Genomic DNA, 25,586 nt, shown 5'->3' with positions numbered 1-25,586 from the left:
TGATTGTGGTAATGGTTTTGTTAATGCAAATAATCAATATGCAATCTATAATAGAAACAGAGAAGAGTTTTATTTGAGCCAAACTGAGGGCTATAGCTGGGGAGCAGATTCAAGAAGCACTTGTTCTGATGGACTACGAAATAGGGGAGGCTTATATAGGCAGAACCTACAAAGTTACGTAAGTAGTATGTCAAGAATTAGGATTGGAGCTGGTAAGAAATAAGGGGGTTTGTTAAGCAAGGATTAGTTAGGATCCAAAATGACTGCATAGTTACAAAGGGAAACCTTAATACCATAAGGTTGCAGCTGGTAGCTGCCAGCAGATTTTGTCTTCAAAACCCTTGGTGGTGCCCTTCAGCTTGATACAATTTGGAAAATTCAAGTTCTCAGTGATCAGGAACATGTCTGAAACCGCTTCTGCAATGGCCACCAGGTTCCATTTTGAATGCCTGAACCACAATTACTCTATTTTGATTTTCAGATGCATTCTTTTCTTTAATGGTTAAAGCAGATGTACAATCTATATTTGACAGGCCATAAGACAGGCTGTTCTAGTCAGCATAAAATTCAAGCCAAATCATGTATAAGCCAGAATGACTTCCCCATACCTCAGCACGTGAAAATTTCTTCCACCAGTCTCATGGATGGACCTATGTTGAAATTTATCAAATCGTACACTTTGAATATGTGCAATTAATTCTTTGTCCATGATACCTCAGAAAAATGTTTGCGAAATTAAAAAATAATCCTCATCTATGTAAAAAGGAGACAGTTATAAAGTTTAAAATTGGTGAGTCAGGAAATAACAATAAAAGAATAATATTTAGAAATATGGAACTAAATGTCAGAATAATTCCCCCCCAAAAACCCCAAGCGTTAGAAGTAGTTGCCTCTGGTGGCAGAGCTAGGGCAGGGGTGGTGGGGAGGAGGAACAAGTGACTGATGTTTTCCATCATGGATCTTTTGGTTCTGTTCAGTTTTTAAACAATGTGCAGGTAGTATTTGCTTTTTGCAAATATCAGAAGAGAACATTTTAAACAAGAATGGATATAGTTAGACAGATTATGAACATTACCCTAGGTGGCATTTTCGTGAATGGATCATAAAAATGGCATCAGGAAGCAAGGCAGCCCAATTCAGAGGCTTCTGCAGTACTCTTGGTGAGGGGGATGACCCTAGAAAGTACCTGAATGCAACCTCTGCTTGTTTGCTGCGTAATGGGAGCGATACCGCTTCTCTTCTCTCTCAGTCTGACTCCTATCACTCGCCCCGCAAGCCTTCACGCTCTCCCCTCCGCCAGCCATCATGCTTCTCATTCTGAGGTGTAGCTTTTATAGGAGGTGCCCTGAGGTGTGCACATGTGGGCACTTGGCAGAGGAGTAAATCGGGGGACCAGGCCTCAAGGTGGGGGGTGGGGGTAGGGTAGGGGGGCTTCCCAGGAAGCTGTTAGCCAGTTGCATCGCTGCCAGAACCTGAAAGCTAGCCCAGATTTATCCTAGGCACAATTACGTGATACATGCCTGCTGCCTTACTTGCTCCAGGGAGGGTCAGTGCCCATAATCTAATTTCTGGTTGCTGATGCTGGAAGCCAGCACCTTCTGGTCATTTTCAGAGAAATTTTGCCAGTTACCCATAGCCTCTCTTAATCAAATTCTTCCCTTCCTTTGAATTCCTACATTCCTTTCTTGCCTGTGCTGTTGACATTGGCCGTGGCGATGGAATTTTCCAGTTTCATAGAAACTGTAGCAATTTTAAGGTTATGGCTGCTCAGTAAACTCTTTGTTTCTATTATAGCCTGAGCCCTGGAGCTCTTGATGAAACAAACATTTTATGGGATGTAGGGTTTCTCTCCAAGCAGACACCACTGGTCAAAGCACAGATTATCAGTTAACTAGAAAAGACCTCCATGTTGCCAACTGATTTGGGTTATTTTGAGTTATGTTGTTCATTTTGTAAACAACTGTAAGCAACTAATGACAACAGAAGTGGATTTTTGGAGGGTGGGGATAAATAATAGTTCAAGATGACCATGTAAGTCAGCAAGACATTGTTATGTGAACAAAGCTGGTTACAAATCACTAAGTCCAGGATGACCCCGTTTTTCTAAATACGTGTGAGTGTATGTCCATGCACATGTGTGTGCACTGCATACCCAACACTAGGAACACTAAATAGCAATTCTTTAGACTGAGGGATTTATGAAAGATTTGTACTTTCTTAATTTTTGCTTGCCTGGTTTTTCCAAATTTTTTTCAAATGAACATGTGCTATTTTGTAATAATAAGAAAAACAAGTTATTTAAAAACATAAATAAAAACAGCAAGATCCTAGGCAAACACCATATGTTTTGTCTGAATTCCAAATACCCCTTCATGGAGGGCCAAGGCCTGGCCTGGCTGGTGTGGGGCCCACAGAGCTGTGGGTGGTGAGGCAGATGCTTCTCCCATGTGGTAGGTGGGGACATCCAAACTGAGAAGCTAGCAGATTCATGCGTCTTTCAGGAAACCAAGTCCACAGCCATCAAATGGGTGGCCAAAGAGCTGACAAAGCAAAAGACAGGCACACATTAAAACTTCACTTAGAGGCAGAAGTCCAGGCATAATCATTCGTTCATCCTCTGAGCATCTACTTTGGGCCAACACTGTGCTGAGAACCAGGGAGCTGGGAGCAAGGGCAACCAAGGACCACCCAGGCAGGGTGGCCTGCTCGAGCTGCAGGGACATGGGGCAGCCAGCATGGCTTCAAGATCCCCAGGAAGAATAGCCATGCTGGGTTCCAACTAAGGGGAGCAGAATTAACTCCGCTGCAGTAGGGGGATCTGCTTCCCACTTGGACCCCCCAGCCAGCCTCCACAGTTTCTGCATTAATCCACCTGTTTCCAGTTTTGTTAGAAAACGCAGTTGGCTAGGATGACTGCTATGTTTGATTTCTAAAAATTTCTTAAAACTACACAATGCACAAATATGGAAAGCACCCTTGCATACATTATCTTCACAATGATGTTGTGAATACAGTAAAGCAAGTAGCATCACAAGAGAGTAAATTGAGGCTTAAGGAAAATAATTGCCCATTTTTACATAGTGATTGGATCAGGGTGGGTCTGATGTGGTTATCAAGCCATCAAGCAATTAATTCTGACACTCTCCACTTGAAGATAGCATCTGATCCCACAGGTTAGGGGCTCAGCCTCACAAGACAGCCCCGCCGCCCCCATTTCAGATGCCAGTTGCTAATCACTAGTCCAGGTTGCTACTTGTGTTTCTGAGCAACTGGCTCTAGATCGGAGTTCCCATGACCCCCTCCTCAGGTTCGATTAATTTGCTGGAATGGTTCACAGAACTCAGAGAAAAACTTTACTTACTAGATTACCAGTTTATTATAAAAGAATATAACTCAAGAACAGCCAGATGGAGGAGAAGCAAAAGACAAAGGATGTGGAGCTTCCATGCTGTCTGAGGGTGCCACTCTGCCCACACCTCCACGTGTTCATGAACCCGAAGTTCTCTGAATCCCATCCTTTTGGATTTTTGGGAGGCTTCATTATACAGGCATGATGTATTAAATCATTGGCCATTGGTGATTGGACTCAGTCTCCAGCAAATCTCCCCTCCCCAGAGGTCGAGGGGTGGGACTGAAAGTTCCAACCCTCTATTCACCAGGTTGGTTCCCCTGGCAACCATCCCCCATCCTTAGGTGACCTAGGTGCTTTCCAAAAATCACCTCGTTAATGTAACAAAAGACATCTTTATAGCTTTCTTCACTTAGGAAATTCAAAGTGTTTTAGAAGTGGTGCCAGAAATGGGGATGAAGACCAAGTACATATTTATTATTATAAATCATAATACTACAACTGAGAACATAGTTTTCTGGCCTTTGGTCCAATACTCTTTCCACCCTAGTATCTCATATTTATTTGCTCATTCATACATTTATCTGTCCAACAAACATTCATTGCCTACCTACTACAGGAGAGGCCCCATGCTAAATACTGGGGATTCAGGTATAGTCACTCTTTCAACTGGGCTCCATCAGGCCTATGGCTGTGCTGTTGCAGGTGTGTTCAGAAACCCAGGTATGGGCCCCAACAACTGCACTCCAGCCTCTGTCCTAGATCGATGATTCTCAATCTTGAATGCACTTAGAATTGCCGGGAGAGCTTTTAAAAAATATCAGTGCCCAGGCCCCACCCCAAACCAATACAATTATAACCTCTGCTGTTTTAAAAGCTCCCTGGGTGATTCTAATGTGTAGCCAAAGTTCAGAACCGCAGTTCTTGGGAGCAAGCACAAAGCGTGAGCACTTCAGCTACTTTATGGGAAGCAGCAGCTGCAAATATCTGATGATAGACTGATGGTAACAGCGCTCTTCTGAACTCTGGTCTTGAACAGCCTGAGCCCAGAGATTCCTCTTTTGTCATCAGACGCTCTCTGAGGGGTGGGAATTGAGTGTGGTAGATGACTTTGTACTACATTGGTCTAGGATAGTGAGTGTTCCAGGCACAGCCCCGATCTGTGCCTCAACCTCATGCTGGAGAGAACTTGCTCTAAATATAAGGGCTTTGCTTAGCTCTCCATCACCATGACTATTTTCTGTGTATTTATTATACAAGTAGAGGTATATGGGTAGAAGGAATTGAGAAGAACTAGAGGATCTTATCCAAGCTCAGGCTTGAACTAGCTAAGAAACTGAATCCCAGAGAGGGGAAATGACTTGAAACAATTAAGGAACAATGCAAAACAGGACATGATTCAGTGCCAAAACGTGGCTGCAGGCCAACACTGCCTACTCCCAGTGCTTTTGAGGACTAATGGTTCGCCATGGATCGTGGCGTACTAGCACTTTCTTTCTAGGTTGATTGACGTTCACATTTTCATCTCCCCTGAGGCGTTTAGCTGGAGCAATTTCATAAGCCAAATTAGATAAAGGTGGGCAGGAGAGGAAGAAGGGAAAAGAAAGCAACGTCTATATGCCAAGCATCTCTTGCGTGTGTCCACGCCTCGCAACAGCTCCACAAGGCACAAACTCTTTATTACTCTCATTAGGAAACTGAGGCTCAGAAAAGTTAAACTAATTTGCCTCAGATCCTGGATTTTGGGGCAGTGGAACTTGACTGTGTCTGGCTCTTTCTGCTATGTTTACCATTTATGAAACCATGACTATAAATCTTAAATTCACTTTATGTTGGTAGCTTGTCTGTAGTTCTATGAACTGGATAGGGCTTTATGGTGACACACTGAGGACTGCAGCATCTGTGACCTGCCTCTTTTCTTTCTCATTATACTTTTGATTTATTTATTTCTATTTCTCTAATTTAATTGAGGTGACTGACATAAGCAGAATATAATCATCTAACATGCCTGGCCTTGGGTGGGAGAGATAGAAGGATCAAGAAAGAGGAAATGAATCCCAGGTGAATACTACAACCTGAGTCAGAAACGTAGGACAGCCCCATCAAGGACACGGTATCCCATGGAGAATTCTGGTGGAAATTGTAAATGTGGACCTTTTTTTCAAGACATTTTCTCTAGGAATGGAAGACGCTGTCTTCTAAACACACAATTACATAAATGCTGGAAACATGGGTACATTTTCTTTTAAGGAAATGCTGGAAACAGGTTTGGGTTTCCTGGCCAGCTGGAAGAACTGTCCTGTTTTATCTCACCACTGCGGACCAAGTGTGGTAGATCAGTCAAAAGGGCTTTGTGACGTTGGGTGCAACAATCATTATTTATATCATTGTTAACAAGGTTGGGGCAGCTTCCACACACTTGCCTGCTCTTACGTATTCATGGGCATTTTCTCGCAACACCAGGCGACAAAAGGAACCAGCCTAGATTTCTGAGAGATCCGAATAACACACTTAGGGCTGATCCTGTGTGTTGATTTGCATTTTAGAGTCTGAAAAATTCCTGGCTGAGAATACCTGATGGATCTTTTGACTACCCTGTTGGATTCATTTGGTATCTTTCTCTCTGTCTTATGAAGAAAATGGTGATTTTCAGGTTCTGTGAAACAAAAACTCTGGCTAATCAGTAAGCCTAAAAGGAGAAAGGGAAGGAAATGACCATTTATTGAGCTCTACCATGGACTCATAGCTCTAAGGGGCAAGTCTTAGCTGGGGGAGAGTATAGCTCAGTGGTAGAATGCATACCTAGCATGTGCAAGGTCCTGGGTTCAATCCCTAGTACTGCCATTAAAATATATAAATAAATCTAATTACCCCCCTCCCCCCATTTTTAAAAAAAATCCAAATATAGGGAAGAGAGGATGAAGGAAAGGAAACTTGATCACAGGCACCCGTTTCGGCATCAGACGAACTGACCTGGGTGTGCATATTGGTTACATCACTGCCTAGTTATGTAAACTTGGCCAAAGTCCCTGAGCCTCAAGGTGATTTTCTCATTTAATTTTTTAACAACTTTATTGAGGTACAATTGACATACAGCTTACTGCATGTATTTATTTGAGGTATACAATTTTATGATAAGTTTTGATATATGTATGGTATACCCAGAAAGCCATCACTCGATCAAGATAGTCACATCACCCCCCAAAATTTTCTCATGCTCTTTTGCAGGACCCTCTTTTCTATTCCTCTCCACCCTGGTCCCCAGCGACCACTGAGCTGCTTTCTGCCTCAGTCAGGTAGGCAAAAATAACAGCCCCCCTCCCAAAGACGTCCATGTCCTAATCCCCTGAATGCGTGAGTCTGTTACCTTAAAGGCAATGGGACTTTGCTGATAAGATTCTCCTGGGCCCAATGTAATCCCAAGGGAAAGAGGGAAAGAGGGAGGGAGGTAGGAGGGTCAGAGTCAAAGGAGATGTGATAATAGTCAGTGAGAGACCTAAAGATGATACTCTGCTGGCTGTGAAGATGGAAGAAGAAGCCACAAGCCAAGGAATTTAGGTGGCCTTTAAAAGCTGGTAAAGGCAAGGAAATGGATCCTCCCTTAGATTCCAGAAGGATGCAGTGTGCAGGAATATTGACACCATGATTTTAGCTCAGTGAAACCCAGTGTGATAGGCTGGATAATGGGCATCAAAAATACCCAGCCCTAATTCCTTTTTTTTTTTTTTAATGGAGGTACTGGGGATTGAACTCAGGACTTCGTGCATGCTAAACATGTGTACCACCACTGAGCTATAATCACCCTCGCACCACCCCCCAGCCCTAATTCTTGTAACCATATGGCAAAAGGGACTTTGAAATTATAATTAAATTAAGAATTTTGAATTGAGAAGATTATCTTGGATTGTTTGGGCAGGCCTTAAATATAATCACAAGTGTCTTGAAAGAGGAAGGCAGAGAGAGATGTTTTTACTACAGAGGGAGAAAGTGATGAGATACTGGAAGCAGAGATTAGAGTCATGTGTTTGAAGGTAGAGGAAAGGGCCAAAAACCAAGACAGTCACTAGAAGCTGAAAAAAGCAAGGAAACAGATTCTCCCCTCAGATCCTCCAGGAGGGACCAGCACTGCCAGTAAAAATGATTTTGGACTTCTGATCTCTAGATTGTCAGAGAATGATTTTGTGTTGTTTCAAACCACTAAGTTTGTAGAAATCTGTTAGAGCAGCAATAGGAATGAAAGCACTGAGCCTAAGTTTCACTGTAAAATGAGGACAGTATATCATTTCTGGGGTTATAATAAAATTAGTTTAGGGGAGATGGAGTTCTTTTCCTATAATGCCCCTTATTCCTTTCCCCTCACCCTCAAGCATGTGGTCTTTGACATAAGTTGTACAAACAGAGGTGGCCAGTACCAGCGGGGAAGGGTTGGTTTGTCCTGTAGGAGCTCTAGTGGGGAGACCATGGGACATACGAGCCTATAGTAGGAAGCACAGTAAGACCTGACCAATTGTAGTCCAGGACCAATATGCTCACAGAACTTGTCCCTGGGTAAAGAGGGCAAATAGAAACTCACTGAAGGAAGTAGATCATGGGGAAGGGTTTTGTTATAAAATGTAGGTTTTGTTATTATTCGGGTAAGGTGAGGTCAAGATAAGAAGACTGCCATTGAAAAGATAATTTCTTCCTCACAGTTCCCAAGAGGAGAGGGCACTGTGTACCACAGAGCAGACACATGGGGAAGCACTGGGTTCAGTCAGGAGGCAGAAGGAGTGGGAAGAAAACACGGGCAAAAGCTTTTATCGTGGTTTCCATGGGAAGGAAGAGAGGTCGAGGAGCGGTTTAGGACTGGTTGGTTTGAATACTTTCAGCAGGCTCTGGGGTACAGGGGCTGTTCCAACTTGTCTGGAACCTGGCCTTGGGGATTAGGGCAGAGAAAATTGCCTAGAGTGTCAGAGCCAGATGGAAGAGGTGTGTGTGTTGAAGGAGGTGGTGGGTGAGCTCTGGATGATTAGTTGCATAGAAAAAAACACACTCCCAGGCAAGTTGTTTGCTTTCTCTAGGAATGATGATCCAAATGCTGGAGCATGAAGAATACAGAAAATAAGAAAATATAGTTAATACAGTTTTCTGGATGGCCATCCCAAACCATTTATGTGAACATCAGGGGAGATGCACTGGGGTCATAAATAGGTGTTGAAAGAATTTGGGTTGGGCCTCAAAGTTTATTACTACTTAGAAAAATAATAGGGAAGAGGTAACAGACAGTTCTCAGTGGAAGACAGCATGAGTAATTTCTCAGAGTGACAACTGGGCAGAAGGTTCACCTATAGCATAGAATGGGACAGACCCTTGGTTGGCTACTCAATTTCTATTCCCAATCCTCCTTTCTTCTGACAACTCCCCCTACGAAGTCTAGAAACTCAGATGTTTCCTTTCCCACACTTCTTATAGATGTGGCCATGTGACTTGAGTTCTGGCCACTGGGACAATAGTGGACACTTATTGGGGAGTTTCTGGGAAGGTTTTTTCTTCCTGGGTAAAAAGATTTTCTCACAAGGAGAACGCCTTTTCCTCTGTTTACTGTTCCCTGTCTTCGGATATGATTGTGACACCTGGAGTTGTGGCAACCATATTGTGGCTATGAGGTAATGAGCATGACAATTTAAAGTCAACATACTAAGGAAAGCAGGGCAGAAAGATGAAAAAAAGTTGGGTCCTTGCTGTCATCCTTGAGTGATAGAACCAATTCTGAGACTGCCTACCTCTACACTCTAAGTAATAATAAATATCCTTGCAGTTTAAGCCATTATAACTTGAGTTTCTGATGATACAAAACAGCTGAAAGCACTCCTTACTGATAAAGAGGGTTTACGTTAAATAGTAGTAGGAGAAAGGTTTATGACTATGTTGGATGAGTGGCTAGATTTGCTTTCTGGCGTTTTAAATCTTTTCAGCCTAAGTGAAATTTTGGTCCATCAATGTATCAGTCAGGATTTTGGCGTATAATACATTCAGAAGAGATGATTAGAAAGAGTTAAAGGGATTATTACAAAGCTGGAATCAGGATTAAGGGAAATTAACAGAGCATGATGAAGTACCCTGGAGCTAGAAATAATAAATTAAAAATACATTATGCTGCCACACAGTGTGTCCTGCCCAAGGGGCAGGAAGGGAGAGGGTCCCAGAACTCAGTGAAAGCTGAGATGTCCAAGAGGAGCTATGGCCTTAGATGGAGTCTAAAGCCACGGCCATCCTGAAATCCCACAGGGAGGGAGTCAGGGGAACATCACCTTGATCTTTTTCTCAGTCCATCCTGCAGAATTCTTCCAGTGCCTCCTGCTGGCTAACTGCCAGGGACAAAGGGCCAAGGAGCGAGGAGATACAAGCTGGACCAGTCAGCATAAAATGTGTGTGTGCATGGAGTGGAGGGCAGTTAGAGGGGCAAAAAGAGAACAATCAGAATTTGACTGCATCACTGATTTGCGTTAATGTCACTTTTAAGCTACACATTCTAGCGCCAACATTCCTGAACTAGTGAACACTCAGTTGCCTTCTCAGGAAATCAAAACCTTTGATTTCAAATATCTTTTGAATTCTGGAATGTCACTGGGTAACAAAGAGTATGCTAAGTCTCAGCCACAGGGAACCTGTGGGCTCTAAGAAATGGGTTGCTCCAGGTCTCCAGTGAAGTATCTGTGGCCTCTGCCAGCACTGGGCTGCCTGTTCCCTCTACTCATTACCACGGAGGAGAATTGTTCCAGTGTTATTGGCAGCAGCTTACTTGGCTCTCTTCTGAGGTCTGTTATTGAGGACAGATTTTACCTTATTACTATCACATTTTGAAGAGGTGGAAGCCATTACATAGGCATGGAGAGTACCCCAATAATAATAAAAGCGCAGTGAGAACGAGGGCTTGGGATTTCCTGCTTGTCACAGTGCCTCCCTGAGCACTGCAGAGTGTGCCCTATTAAATGTGACTGTGAAGGTGATGGTGCATGAGGTTGAGCAATTCATCAGCTGTGGAACTCTGCTGCTGGAGTCAGGGAGGATTCAGGGACTTGCGGGAAAATTACCCTTGTGGGCAGCTTAACACCATCTCTTAAGCTCATGGGCACATCAGCGGGGCTTGTAATATTTTTCCTCCCCCAAATTAAAACGGTAATATGTACATCTGGCTCAGATTCAGTCAGTATGAAAAGGAATGCGTCGATCTGTCAGTTGACTGGTGTCTCATTTCTCCTCCCAGAGGCAACTCCAGCGGTGGTTTCTTGCACAGCCTTCCCAGATATTCTAGGCATGTATGCTCATATATGTATTCTTTTAAAAAGCTGACCTTTACTTAGTACTTATGTTGTGTCTGTAGTGGATGCTGTCAGTGCCCCACTTAGAGGGGGCACTGATCTCCCTGTTGCTGTGAGCACTGGCAGCTGAGGGGTCACGGCTTCCCTCGTTCTCCAAGGACTCTCCTCAGCCAAATAGGAGCTGCCTTACCAGCTGGTTATGCAACCCCACTCTCAGGCAGCCTGCAGTCAATAACTGACTATGTAGGAAAACAAGAGGCTGGCCCCCTTGTGTCAAGGTTGAATACTCCTGTGGTATAATTCATGCTCCAGAGCTTCTGTGAGATCAGGCTGAAGCTAATCTCCAGCTGAGACGATGTTCTTACTTAATTTTTCCCTCCTGCCCTGTACCCTGCTTTTATTACTTCCCTTCTCCTGAGAGCACTTCTTCAAAGAATCATCTACACAAGGGTCCTTGTTTCAGGTGCTGCTTCTAGGAAGCCTTCTTAAGGGAGTTGGTTCTAGAAAACAGACTCCAAACATGGGACTCTGAAGAGAAACCATTTGATGGTAGGATGGTGATGAGGATGCATCCGTCACTAGTTACAGGGGGAATACTGACTGCTCCTGATGTGCTGTGGTGTGGCAGATTGCTTCCAGTGAACCAGGAAAGGATGCAGATGAAAGAGGATGTACTTGCTGGGGCATCATCTCTGGTGTTTGGGAGATATGGGGCAAATTAGTATCTACAAGGATTGTGGAACTGGGTGACTGTTGCTAAGCAAGCTCCCTGTGAGAATTGGAAGGCTTGTTTAGAAACATTTAAAGAGATTCTTACCTGCGGCCAGGGGATAGCCAGAGCCGAAGATCAGACTTAGGGCTTAGATGTAAGAGTGGCAGAACTTCAGAGAAGGCTGATTCTCAGCTTAGGCAAATCTCCAATGTCAAGGTCGGAGTCTTCATACGGAAGAAGTAGAACCCCGGGAAGACAAGGGATAACATATGCTGGCCAGGCTGTGAACTGTTGTACTGTTGGTGGGGATGTAAACTGGTATAGCCAGTGTGGGAAACAGTATAGGGATGACTCAAAAGATTAAAAATAGGACTACCATATGAGTCAGCAATTCCACTCCTGAATATATATCCAAAGGAAATGAAATAACTATCTCAAAGAGATACCTGAACCCCCATGTTCATTGCAGCATTATTTCCAATAGCCAAGACATGGAAACAACTTGAGCGTCCATCAACAGATGAATGAATAAAGAAAATGTTGTATTAATATTATCCAGCCATAAAAAGAAGGAAATCCTGCCATTTGCAAGAACATAGATGAACCTGAGGGCATTATGCTAAGTGAAATAAGTCAGACAGAGAAGGACAAATACCGTATGATCTCACTCATATGTGGAATCTAAAAATAACAAACTCATAAAAACAGAGAGAACGGTGGTTGCCAGAGGTTGGGGGAGGTGTGGACTGGGGAAAATAAATGAAGGTGGTGAAAGGGTACAAACTGCCAGTTACAAGATAAATAAGTTCTGGGGACCTAATATACAACCTGGTGACTATAGTTAATAGTACTGTGCTGTGTACTTGAAAGTTGCCAAGAGAGTAGATTTTAAAAGTTCTTACCACACAGACACACACACACAGACACACACACACACACTCGAGATGATAGATGTGTCAACTAACCTTCTTGTGGTCGTCATTTTGTGATATATATGTATCACATATGTACACACGTTGTATAAAACTTACATAATGTTATAAGTCAATTATATCTCAATAAAGCTGGAAAAAAACCCTTGAGACTTGGGGTTGGGCCACCTGAGTAGATGCACTTGAGAATCTTGAAGCCTCAGATTCCCTGAACTATCTGGGCCTGCAAAACCTCTCTGCCTTGTTGGAAGATAGAGGCAACCCTTCCTTAAAATGGGCCAAATCTCCCCTTGACGTGCCCAGGAAAGTTCTGGGGCTATAAAAAAGAGAAAGGATTATGTACAGCCCCTACAGGGACTGTAGGACCTGACTCACAGCAGGGAAATTCTGCCTATGTGTGGATCCTGAGGTATTGGATTAAGGAATTAAGGGGACAGAGAATATAAAGCTGGTTTAGGGAAATTTGCCAACAAGAGGCACATTCCTATGGAATAGTATTTACTAACATGGCAGGAGCTCTGGAACCCAGTTCTAATATATTTCTGGGATGGTTCTTGGAAGTTGGGAGAAGAAATGACCACATTAAATAAAGCAGAGATACCAGAACTGTCATGGCAGAATGTGGACCTAGGAATCAAAGATCTCCAAGAAGTAAGCATGCTAAAATGCATCAACCAAATAAGACCAGAAATCTTTCAGCAGGCTATGTTCTTCAGATGACTTCAGAGACCTGGATGACTATTAGAGTGATAGAGAATGCTCTGGAAAGAGCACCAGCATCATTGGGAAGCTTGGTGGTATTTGTCCTCTGCAGACGATGGTTCACAATGGAAGAAACTGTTACAGAACAGGATCTTCTAGCAGCAATGGAGATGACAGGATCCTAGAATTAGCAGAGACAACTGTGAGAAGCAATGGAGACCTGGTTACCATAATGGACAGTAAGGATGAAGTGGCAGGCAGGAAGACTGACCTGACCTATGGCAGTGTCTAGTGGTACACAGTATTTCTAGGGACAAGACCGATGGACAGCCAGAAAGGGTCCTGCTAAGCATATAATGGGAAGAGACTAAGAAAGGATGAGCAGAAGGCTGGGGTCAACATCACTCCATGGGAAAGTCATAATAACTTGCCTGATTTAAAGACCTGAGCCTATTCTCAAACCTAGAATTTACGGACAAAAGGAGAGACTAGGTGTCTAGAAAGAAGAACCTGGAACATCAGGGCAAGTATATACAGATTTCTTCAGTCCTTCTCCGAAGTGATTTATGATTATTTTCCTGGATAACTATAGACTGGGGAGAGAGGTAAACCCTGATATTGTGAGGGATGTTAGATACAGGGTCTAAGTTGATGGGGATTCCCAGGAGTCCAAAGCACCATCGTGGCCCCCCTGTTAGAGGAGGGGGCATATTGGAGTCAGATAATAAATGGAGTGGGGCATATTGGAGTCAGATAATAAATGGAGTCTTCACCCAGGTCTGTCTCACAATGGATCCACTGGCTCCTCTTACCAACTTAGTGATTGTTTCCTTGATTTCCAAATGTATGATTAGAACGGACATAGTTAGCAGTTGACAAAATCCTCACATTGGCCCTGAGTCTGTGGAGTAAGAACTATTGTAGTAGGAAAACCAAGTGGAGCACCTGGAAACACTTCACTCCCACCCCAACCGAGACAGTAAACCAAAACAATATCATATCCAGAGGAAAATACCATTCACATGTGACAAAACATTATACGTTTACAGTCCTGCTCTAGGGCTATGTTTATTTTCCTGTTTTCTGTCATCATATATTCCAAAGGGACCTGGACCATCTGGCCATTCCACAGATGGTCTATCATATTGAAATATCATGTTACTTGGACCTGACAAGTAAGAAATGCAAGTAATCTGGATGTCTCAATGAGACACATAATTTCCAAAGGATGGATAAATGCCATAGAAATTCAGAAGACCCCTGCATTGATGAAAATCTTAAATGACAATTACTACTTTTAAGATGTTGATACAGTTTTAGATTGACGAGAGCGATGCAAAAAGAAAACTGAGATTTTCCATACACTTCACCCAGTTGCCCCTAATGTTAACATTTTATATAAGCGTAGAACAAATATCAAAGCTAAGAAAATAGCCTTGGTACAATACTATTACCTAAAGCACAGACCTTATGTAGACGGTGAAGTGGTCCAATGGTCTGGGGCATGCCAGGACATTTCCTCCAAAATTTCTGGTGTACAGCACAATACTTCTGTCATATAGGAACATACATATATTCGTTTTCATGTTCTCTTTCACCATAAGTTACTACAAGATATTGAATATAGTTCCCTGTGCTATACAGTATGAACTTGCTGGTTATCTATTATATATGTATGTTAGTATCTGCTAGCCATCTTATTTTAAAGATAAAAAACAAGGCCTAAGGTTACAGGGGTAATTGGCAGAGTTGGCTTTTGTATTGGGTTTCCCTTATCTTCATTTTCTAACACAATTTCAGCATATCTTAAATATTTCAATATTTCTGAACAAAATTGGAGAGGTTGTGAAGCTGACTTAGATCAAGAGCACAGGAACTTTTGATTCACAGAGAATTCTGAGGTATAATTTAGCTATATGGAAGCTATGCATCCAAAACCTAGATGTCTATTATTATTACACTACAAATTTTGTGAGGGCAGGAATCTTGTACTTCCAAAAAAAAAAAAATATTCACACCCCTCCCCCGCCATGCTTTGTTGAATAAACGAATAAAATACATAAATACACGTGAATAACTGATGAGTGGCTATGTGTGAGTGTGGCTATATGCATTTTGTTTAGGATTTTATTTCAGTGAGTCTTTGTTGAAGGTTAACAGGAGGAAGGCACTGTATACGGAAATCAAAGGAGATTTAACCACAGTCCCCACCATTACGGAGCTTTAGGAGGTTAGGAGACAGACATACCACAGTAGAAAGTGGTGAATGCATTTTCTGAGGGTCATGATGCAAGTGTTGAGGATGCTCAGAGGAGGGAAAGTCTCCCTAGGTTTGGGGAAACATTTCGTGCTAGGGGAGAGCTCGGGGTCGCGCATCAGGAACCTGAGCGCTAGAACTGGTTCTACTACTGCTTTTCCTCGTGGATTAGGTTTGTAAATTAAACTCCCCAGATTTCTATTTTCACCCTGATATCCTAGGTGTTGGTCGGATCAATAGGTTCCCTGGGACAATGCCTTCTGAGATTTCCTACTCCTATTGTTTCTCGCCTTCCACCCGCTGGCTCTCTCGGCCCCTTCTCTCCCGGAGGCCAGACGGGGAAATGAGCGTGGCCCCTTTAAGGGAGCCCTGGACGACGGGCGCCAGGGGAGCCCCCAGCAGGGGAGCAAGGGCGGGGCTCCGGGGACCCGGGCTTCCCACGCAGCCGGGGACGCCACTGCGTCACGGTGCTCGCAGCCAATCAGGATGAAGCCTGCCAGGACGCATTACTAGGGCGACGGGCCCGACGCCTCCTGCTTAGAGATGAATTAGCGGCGGGTTCTGCTTGGAGGTTGTGCCCCCACGGATTCTCCAGCTCGTCCACGCGCTCCTCACGGCGTCGCGCGTCATCCTCTGCTGGTCACAGGTAGGAGGCTGGAACCATCAGGTGGGGGTTATGGCGTGGGGAAAATGGCGGCGGCGGCGGCCAGGGAATCCCGGTGTTGGCGAAGGGGGAGCAGCCCCATGGGCTCTTCCCCCTGAGCGGTCGGCCTCCCACGGCTGCGGCCCTGATAACGGTCTCTTGACGCGGAACTGGGGTCCCGATGCGGGTGGTGGTGCCGCTGGCTCAGGTAAGAGGAGGCGCGGGGAGGCGACTCTCGGCAGGCTGGCGGGTGTTAGGGGCCGCGGGGCCGCTTGGGCCGAGCCCAGGTGGCTGCTGGAGGAGAAGGACCAGGTGTCCGGTCGGTGTTTACAGATGAGCAGTAAGCACTTCCTGCTCCAGACCTGCGCGGGTTCGGGAGAGGCACCGCCAAGAACAGAGTCTGAGCTCTGACACTGTAAAATCAGATGTGCAAAAGGTCCCAGGTGCCCACCACGTGCGAGGCTTGGACGTGAGTTGTAGAGGGCAGGCACTGGAGCTGCCTTATCTGTGTGCCCTCTGGGCGCCGAATTCCTGCCTCTCGGTGTCAGAGAGGCAGTGCCACGAAAGGAACGGTAGGCCCTAGCCAGGGTCTGATGAATTAATTCTTAATCATTAAGTCTTAACATTAACGTGTATCCGAGCTCCAACTTGTCCATTTGAAGAGAAGAAATAAAAAGATAGGGCACTTAGGTGTTGAGTAGCCGTTCTGCTACCTTGTACTTTCTTAGTTCTGATGGATTCCCCGGGAGCATTGCCTCTGCCTTCGAAGTTCATTAACTGTATTCCATGTGCACGTGGCTGCTTGTAAGACTCAGGATTGATATTCAGTTTAAGCCCCGGGATGTAATGAAGATAAGTATTGGTGAAGGTCTTACAGAGATGAAATATTGTCCAGTTGATTATCTGGGGAGAGACTTGTCATGAAATATAACTAGTGGGTTGGTTTTCAACAAACTGTCTTGATTAAAGTCCTTTTTTGCAAAACTGTTATATTTTTGAGAGTAAGAAAGTCATTCGTTTTCATTTTTTGTCCTTTTTTTTTTAAAGTTTCTATTGCTACGTTGTACTTTGATGTGATAGATAAGTACATTAAATGACTTTTGTTGGTAGCAGTCTTGATTTTGTGGACTGCCTGGTTCTGTTATGGAGAAATCACAGTGGCAGTTTGTGTTCCAGGCACCAGTAGTTGTCTTTGGAGTGCGTGCTGTGTGTCAGGCACTGTGAAAGTGGAGCTTCTGCTACCTTTTAATTCGAGCAAATGGTAGTTCGTGTGTTCCCACCAGGTGCTTAGTCTGGCAGTCGCTGACACCAAGGGTAAATAATGGGGAAAGCCCAAAAGACTTTTTATTCCAAGCTGCATCCATGGAGAGTTCGTCAGTTGGGGCTGGGAAAGGTAGGACTAGGTATGGTTTCTCGTTCCTACTCTGCCATTTAAAATAGTTTAAATAAATCATATAACCTCTCTTATCAGTACCTTATTTCTGAAATGGACATTTCTTCCCCAAGCAATCTCTCTGTGCTGTTGTCAGAAAAATTTAAAAGGCAGTGTCTAAAAGGGCTTTAAAAAGTTAAAAACTCTGTGGTAACAGTTGACATGTATTACTATGCATTTGCTTGTTAGGCACTGTTCCAGGAGCCTTACACGGGCTCATTCATCCAGTGACATTGTAAAGTGAGTACTACGCTCACTTTACAGATGAGGAAACTTGAGGCACCCTAAAGTTTTAAGTTACTTGCCCCAAATTGCACAACTACCGCTATGATTCCAGTCTGTGTTCCTAAGTACTATGCATAGGATCTTCTTGTGTCATGCAGATGTGTTTTGTGTTAAGGGGATATATGTGAAGGGATTTTTCAACGAAGTAATTTTATCTGTGGTCTTTTAGTTGTATGGATAATAACTTTCATTCCCTTGGCATCCAATTTTTATGATTTATATGGTGATGACTACAGTTACTTTGGTTAAGTGGTATATTCATCCTGTCTTTGATGCCCATTATTTTAAAAAGTATTTTGAAACAAAGAGTTGTGGCTAATTTCTGACAGGAAGCACAAGTCAATTATTGAGAAAGATTTTAGCTCTTATTAAGACCTTAAAAGAATAATTTGCTGGGTGACTTTTAAAAGAAACCTTGTGTTAGGTTCACTGCTTTGACATATTTGTACTAATTTTTCTAGTCTCTATAGTAAAAGGTGACATGAATAAAAGTGGCTGGGACACTCATTCTTTCTTTGAGCCTTCATAGGATTGCCTTGCCAAGTTCTTGGGATGTAAAGATTAGTTCCTGAGCTTATCCTTGAGGAGGCCCGGGAGAAGCCTCAGGTCCAGAATGTTGTAGACTAGTGAATGAGAAAAATAAGTGAGTCACTAATACAGGTGATAAGAATTTGTACAGTTCTGGTGTGTACAGAGAGCTGTGGGAACACACACAAGGAACAGTTGCTTCTGTTGGGGTGATCCTGCTGACTGCAGGAGAAAAGGAGAAAGGGGCTTCTAGCCAGAAGAGGAAGCAGTTCCAAGGCAGGATAAGAGAGAGAGCATGCATGCCCAAGGGTCAGAGCAGAGTTTTGCACAAATTACTGAGAGAAGTCAGGACAGGTTAGGGCCAGCTTGTGAATTCTCAGGTTAGAGAGTGACTGTCCTGTGGGCGGCGAGACCTGTAGAAGGATCTTAAACAGATGAGTAATGTGATTAACTTGATGTTCTGGTGAAGTGACTTTGGTGGTGACAGGGTCAAAGACAGAATGTAAGGAAGAGACCGGTTAAGGCAGTTTCCACACTCCAGACAAGAGATGATGCAGGAGTGAGCCAGGGCAGTAACTGTGAGCAAAGTTCAGAGTCTGCCCTGCACATTTTAAAGGAATGGAAGATTGGGTGGGAAGAATAATGGGGTAGGGGAGGGGAGCACCTGCTAAGAGAGTAAAAAGAAAACTAAGGTGTTTTGTTTTGGTTTTTTGGTAACTCTATGGTTGGAGATCAGAGACAGTGTTAAGTAATTTAGGAAAAAGGCTTGAGCAGGGAGTCCTTTGTAACTGATTTCAGGAGAATTGTAAAACCTTGGAGGTTGTTGGGTCAAATAAGATGTTACAGAACCAGGTTTAACAGATTTGTGGCTTCAGATTGCTGAGACTACAGAGCACTTAATTACATCATTAGAGTCAGCAGGTCTGATGTAAAGATGACTCACTGGAGGAAAGCCACTCAAAGGGAGTGGGAGGAATCATCTAAGGTATTATTTAGGTTAAACTGTTAGAATTAGAATAACAGGTATTAAAGTTTTTTTCCCCTTTTTTAAACATTATGTTTTTAATATATTTGTACAGAAGTCATTATGATATAGAAGCAATCACAAATGAATTCTCTAGTTGTAAAACTGATCTCCGCTCAAACATTCATAACTCTGGAGTTGTCCTAGCACCAACACAACATAAATGCATTCCACATTGACTGCACGGTGAAACTGCAAACCTGGCTAAGACACTGCCGAGTTGATGGACTCAGAGAAAGGCCAAGAACTGCTCAAACTATAAGCACAAATCAAAGAACTAGTGAGTAGAATAGGCAGAGATTTCTAGGAAAATATTCTGAAAGCAGTGACAGTAACAATGATTGATAAATTTGACTTCAGACTTCATTAAAATTGAGAACCTCTATCTAAAGACACATGAAGAGAATGAAGGGCAAAATACAGACTGGAAGAAGCAATTTGCAATTACTGTCTGACCAAGGACTCATATCCAGAATGTATGTTAATGTGTGTAAAATTAATAAGAAAAAGACAATTTAATTTAAAAATGGACAAAAGTTTTAAATAGGCATTTTCTAATAAAGGGTCTCTGTATGGTTGGTATGTATATAGAAAGGTGTTCAACATTATCAGTCAATGGAGAAATGCAAATTAATTAATACAGTAATGAAAAACAGTAATGAGATACTACTACACACTTTCTGGAATGTCTAAAATTAACATGACTGTCAGTGCTGCTATTGGCAAGGATGTAGAGCAACTAGATCTCTTGTATATTTTGGTAGGAATGTAAAATGGTACAGCCATTTTGGAAAACTGGCTATGTCTAAGCCTCTACATGATTCATCAATTCCATTCTTAAGTGTATACCAAGAGAAATAGATGTATTTGTCTACCAGAAAATAAAGTAAAAGAATGTTCATGACACCTTTATTCATAATAACCAAAAATTAGATAAAACCCAAATGTACATCAGAAGTAGAATGGAAGAATAAATTGTGGTATATTTATAAAATGAAACATTACAAAAGCAGTAAAAGAGAATGAACGTCAACATGGGTGGATCTCATGGACTTAATGAGCCACATAAAAGATTGCATACTATGTGACTCCCTTTAAATGAAGTTCAAAAACAGGTACAGCTATTTCCTGGTGATAGACCTCAGGATAGTGGTTCCTCCAGGCTGTGGTGGTGGTGATGACTGGAAGGGGCATGAGGGAACCTTCTGGAATGATGGAAATGTTCTGTATCTTAAGATGGTTGGTGGTCACATGGGTGTACATATTCAAGTTGCTCATCTAAGATTTCTATACTTTCTGTTATACTTTAATTTAAAAAGAGGCACTAGTGAGAATTTGGCAATGGCAGACTAGTTAACGTTTCATGAGGAAAGCCAGCAGGAATGATGATGAGAGAGGTGCTTTAAAAGAATTTTAAAAGAGTAGGAAAGACTCAGGGATTAAGTAATGAAATCTAGATTTTTTTTTTTTACAAAAATGTCTTTTATATAATTGTCTTGCAAAAGGCAAATGTGAAATTAAGGCTGTCATATTATACTGTCTTACAGTTTGGTCACAAAATTATGTTCCAAACTCTACCAGTTGATTAGTTCCTTATCCTAAGAATTAGTGCATAGTTTCAAGTGTAGCCTACATTTTGGTAAATATAAGATACATTATAAAAATAAATTGATTTGTATTTTGTTTAATTTTGTGGGTAAAATTCTAATCAAATCTCTTTTTCATATTTGTATTTTGTTTAATTTTGGGGGTAAAATTCTAATCAAATCTCTTTTTCATTAATATGAAATGTGTTTAAGAGAAATCACCATGTGACTTTTTCCCATCTACACTGATTGCTCTTGGATAATGAGCACTAGGTGTGATTCCTTTGGCTATGAGGTTTTGAATGTAATGATGGGCTAAGAAGAGCCTTTCGTAAGTTCCTTTAGCAGTGAGGTAAAGCTCAAAAAAGGCCTTTGTGAGCTTCAGTCAGATTTGACAGAAAGTGTTCCTTATACCTCTGCCTAGTCCTCTCTAACTGGCAATAGGGTCAGGGGATCCTGCTGTGGAGACCTGGGAGGCAGATGGAATGGAAATCGGCAGGGCAGCCACCAGGGAAAGCTGGAGATGATTAACCACTTTTTATCACTGAAAACTTAAGTTGGTTCACTTCTTCACAGGAAGGAGATAACTCTTCTAGCAATGATAGAGGGGAGACTTAGGCTTAGTTTTTCATCTCAAATAAGAGATCACCTCCATTTTGTGTTTGTAAGCGAACGTTAATCCTTTGGAGCAGGGATAGCACTGTCTAACCGTGTGGGGAAGCACATTGTGGGTACGAGCTAGGAATAAAGATGGCGATGCGGGGAGAGAAATGAGAGGTGGCAGCCTTTCTTAGGCTCTGTGTGCCTGGGAGTGTGGAGTGAAAGGGTTGTTTGTAACTCTTGACAGTGACTCTTTCCACAAAGGAATGTTTAGGTATCTTGGGGAAGGCAGTTTTGTCTGCGGTTCTTACTATTTCTGCCTTCCTATTGTGATACAAATACTTCCTTAGAATTATTTTTGCTTCAAATTGTGTACCTTTAAATAAAAATTTGCCTTTTTGGGGTTAGGGAGGAAAATGATGGTAGGAGTGGCTTGAACACAAAAATGTTTATTTGCTTAACTTGAACGTTTTTGGACACTTACCATGAACTGGGTGATGGACTTGGTTGAATAGGACATGGGGGTCTTGTCCTTGAGCTTACTGTCTAGAGAGGGAGATAAACAAGTCAGTGCCTTCAGTGCAGAGATTATTGAGATTTTGTCACCTCTTGTCACCTTTAGGTTTTCTAAGATGAAAGGTAAGCATGGCAGCTGTGAAACTACTGTGAGGCCCATAGACAGTCATGGGGATCTGCTCTTTTAACAGCTAATAATAATAACAACAACAACAGCTAACACTAAGTGCTAAATTCAGCTCTAAGTGCCTTAAGGTTTTAATTCCTTTAGCCCTCACCACTTTCCCTATGAGGTAAATGCTAATATAATCTCTTTATTTTATCTCCGAGGAAACTGAGGCCCAGAGAGATTAAGTAACAAGGATTTGAACCTAGGCAGTCTAGGTACAAATTCTGCCATAACGCTTGTTTTAATCCAGTCTAAGTTTAAAGTATACTATACTTAATGTGGCTTTAAGTGTAAGAGATTGATTATTTGGATAAGAGTATGCTTTATAAGTACAGGTTTCTAAGTTCCTGAATATCCATGGGGAATGTAATTTACTATAGCTGCTTAGGGTGATTCTATAATGTGGGAGTCTCAGGTGAGATCCTTTTGGCCCTTTTCCCCTTTCCTGTGTTACGATTGTTTTGGCACTCTTAATACTCTTGCATGTGCCATTATATCATTCTGAAATTCAGTAACAATATATTACTGGGTTTTTGTTGTTTGCATTATAAACGTATACATAATGATATTTTGTGATGTATTCAAACTGGAGAGTTTGTGAATTACTAGAATAACATACTTGTTAATGTGAATAACTACAGATTTAAACTTAAGTTGTATTTTCAGCATGGCTGTTCATCAGGACCAACTGATTAAAGTGAAGGAAGTTTGCTGTGTTCTCTGTAGGAATGGAGAGAAGTGTAGAAGCAGGATTCAAATAATCTAGAGAAGTCCAGGGAGTGCTAAGTGGCCTCATTTTGCTGAGTTTTTTTATGGTAGTAAGTGAACCGGCACAATTTAGCTTCTCTTTCCTTCAGAGAAGAAAGACCTTAGAAGTCAGAGTTAATCAAGATTGAATCTTTGCTGAAGCTCTTATTATAAACAGTTCTTCTGTACTGAGTGGGCTCATCGTCCGTGAACTGAATCTAGATTGGGCATAATTATTCCTACAGTGATATTTACTTCTCTTTTTATTAGAATTTCTTTAACTCAAAATTAGGGGTGTTATATTCTTATTTTGAATTAAGAACTCTAAAATTGTATTGAGTCTTCTCTTGTGATTGGACTTCAGACTTTTCAAGGGCCTTTTTTTTCTGATACATATTTTTTAGCTCTTTACAACATTTCTAGATGGGTGAGTATTTGTATTAGTTTCTTGTGGCTGCTGTAATAAATTACCACAGAGTTGGTGGCTTAATGCAATAGGAATTAATTTTTTCACAGTTCTGGAAGGCAGAAGTCTGAAATCAGTATCAGTGGGCTGAGGTCAGAGCATCAGAGGGCTGTACCACCTCCAGAAGCTCTAGGGAAGAATCTGCTCCTGGCCTCTTCTAACTTCCGTGACCACCTGTGTTCCTTGGTTTGGGGACGCATCCCTCCATGCCCTGCCTCTGTGGTCACCTTGTCTTCTCTTCTATCGTGGTTAAATCTCCCTCTGTCTCCCTTTTAAAAGAATGTATGTGATTGTGTTTATGGCCCACTATGATAGTTCAGGATAATCTCCTCATCACAAAACACTTAATTTAATTGTATCTATGAAGTCTGGGTTTTTGGCCACTAAGGGAACATTTACAGGTTCCAGGGATTAATACATGGGCATCTTTTGAGGGGGTCACTGTACAGCCATGGTATTTTTTAATCTATGTATTGCAGGTGAAGAGATTAATTACTTAAAATCACAAAGTTGGACTCAATCTCTTTCTCTCTCCATATGTTTGTTTCCCTACTACATACCTTCTTTTGGAAAAAGTAATATTCTGTGTTTATGTAGATTTGTTATTCAGCCAAGTTGCAAGTTTAAGGATTACTGTTTTTTCCCCAAAGACTTTATTTTGAGATAATTGTAGAGTTACATGCAGTTGTAAGAAATAATTTAAAAAGATCCCATGTACCCTCTAACACAGGTTTTCCCAATGGTAACATCTTGCAAAACTGTAGTACAATATTACAACCAGAATATTGACATTGATATAACTAAGATACAGAACAGCTTCACCGTAAGTGTTCCTTATGTGGTCCTTTGATAGCCACACACCTCTTTCTCTGACCTCTGGCAATCACTAATATGTTCTCCATTTCTATAATTCTGTCACTGCAAGAGTGTTATTTAAATGGAATTATACAGTGTGTAACCTTTGGAGATTATCTTTTTTTTTTTTTTTTTGCTTCGCATAATTCCTTTGAGACTCTTCCAAGTTGTTGCATATATGGATAGTTCTTTTTTCTTGCTTGGTATTCCTTACAATCCTTAGTATTTTTTGATATTGAAGGACATCTTGAGTTTTCTAGTTTTGGCTGTTTTGAATAATGCTGCAGTGTACAGGTTTTGTGTGAATGTGAATTTTTATTTCACTGGGTTAACTGGCCAGGAATGCAGTTGCTGGGCCATATGGTAGTTGTATGGACATGTGGATTTATTTCTTAACTCTGAGTACTCTTTCTATATGTCTGTCCTGATGCCAGTACCAAGCTGTCTTCATGACAGTCGCTTTGTGGTAAGTTTTGAAAATGGGAATTATGAGTCCTCCTACTTCGTTATTTTTCAAAATTGTGTTGTCTATTCTGGGTCTGTTGCAAGTCTGTATCAATTTTAGAATCAGCTTGTCAGTTTCTACAAAGAAGTCGGCTGTGGATCTGGCAGTCAGTGATTTTTAGTACCATATTCATTGAGTTGTATAACCATTACTACAATTAATTTTAGAGTATTTTAATCACTTCAAAAAGAAACCCTGTGTCCATTAACAGTGATACCTCCTCTCCCCTCATCTTCCCCTCCTTTGACCCAGGCAGGTACTAATCTACTCTCTATCTGTAGAATTGCCTATTCTGAGCATTTCATATAAGAAGAATCATACAATATGATCTTTTGTGATTGGCTTCTTTCACTTAGCATGCTTTCAAGGTTCATCCCTGTTGTAGCATTTGATAATACTTAATTATTTTTTATGGTTGAATAATATTCTGTTGTATGGATATGCCACCTTTTATTTATCCATTCATCAGTTGATGGACATTTGTGTTGTTTCCACTTCTTGGCTATTATGAATAATGCTGCTGTGAACATTCATGTGCAAGTTTTTGTGCAGATGTATATTTTAGTATTTTTGGTATATACCTAGGAATTGAACTTTTGGGTCATATGGTAATTTATATGTTTAATCTTTTGAGGAACTGTGAGGCTGTTTTCCAAGCTGTCCCATTTTACAACCCCATCACAGTATGTGAGGGTTCCCATATTTTTACGTTCTCACCCAACACTTGTTGTTTTCTGCCTTTTTGATTATAGCCGTTCTAGAGGTGTTATGGTAAAATATCCTTGTGGTTGTGAGGTGGTATCTCGTGGTTTTGATTTGCATTTCCCTTATGGTGAATGATGTCAAACATCTTTTCATGTGGTTAAGGCATTTGTGTATTTTCTTTGGAGAAATGTCTATTCAGACCTCTCACCCATTTTAAAATTGGGTGATTTGCCTTTTTATTACTGAGTATAGGTACAAGCTTCTTATCACAT

At 41.8% G+C, this 25,586-nt stretch overlaps 1 protein-coding gene across 1 annotated transcript in view; it reads left to right on the top strand.

The window, feature by feature from the left end:
• The first annotated feature begins 15,740 nt into the window (after positions 1–15,740).
• LCLAT1 (lysocardiolipin acyltransferase 1) overlaps positions 15,741–25,586 on the top strand; it is a 162,624-nt gene continuing 152,778 nt past the window's right edge. Inside the window, exon 1 of the mRNA XM_006197247.4 lies at positions 15,741–15,899. The gene's annotated coding sequence lies outside the window, so the exon portion shown is untranslated. The remainder of the gene's footprint in view (positions 15,900–25,586) is intronic.

Source organism: Vicugna pacos, chromosome 15 (genome assembly GCF_048564905.1).
Source record: "Vicugna pacos chromosome 15, VicPac4, whole genome shotgun sequence".
NCBI lineage: Eukaryota > Metazoa > Chordata > Mammalia > Artiodactyla > Camelidae > Vicugna > Vicugna pacos.
This window is presented reverse-complemented; position numbering and strand designations above follow the sequence as displayed.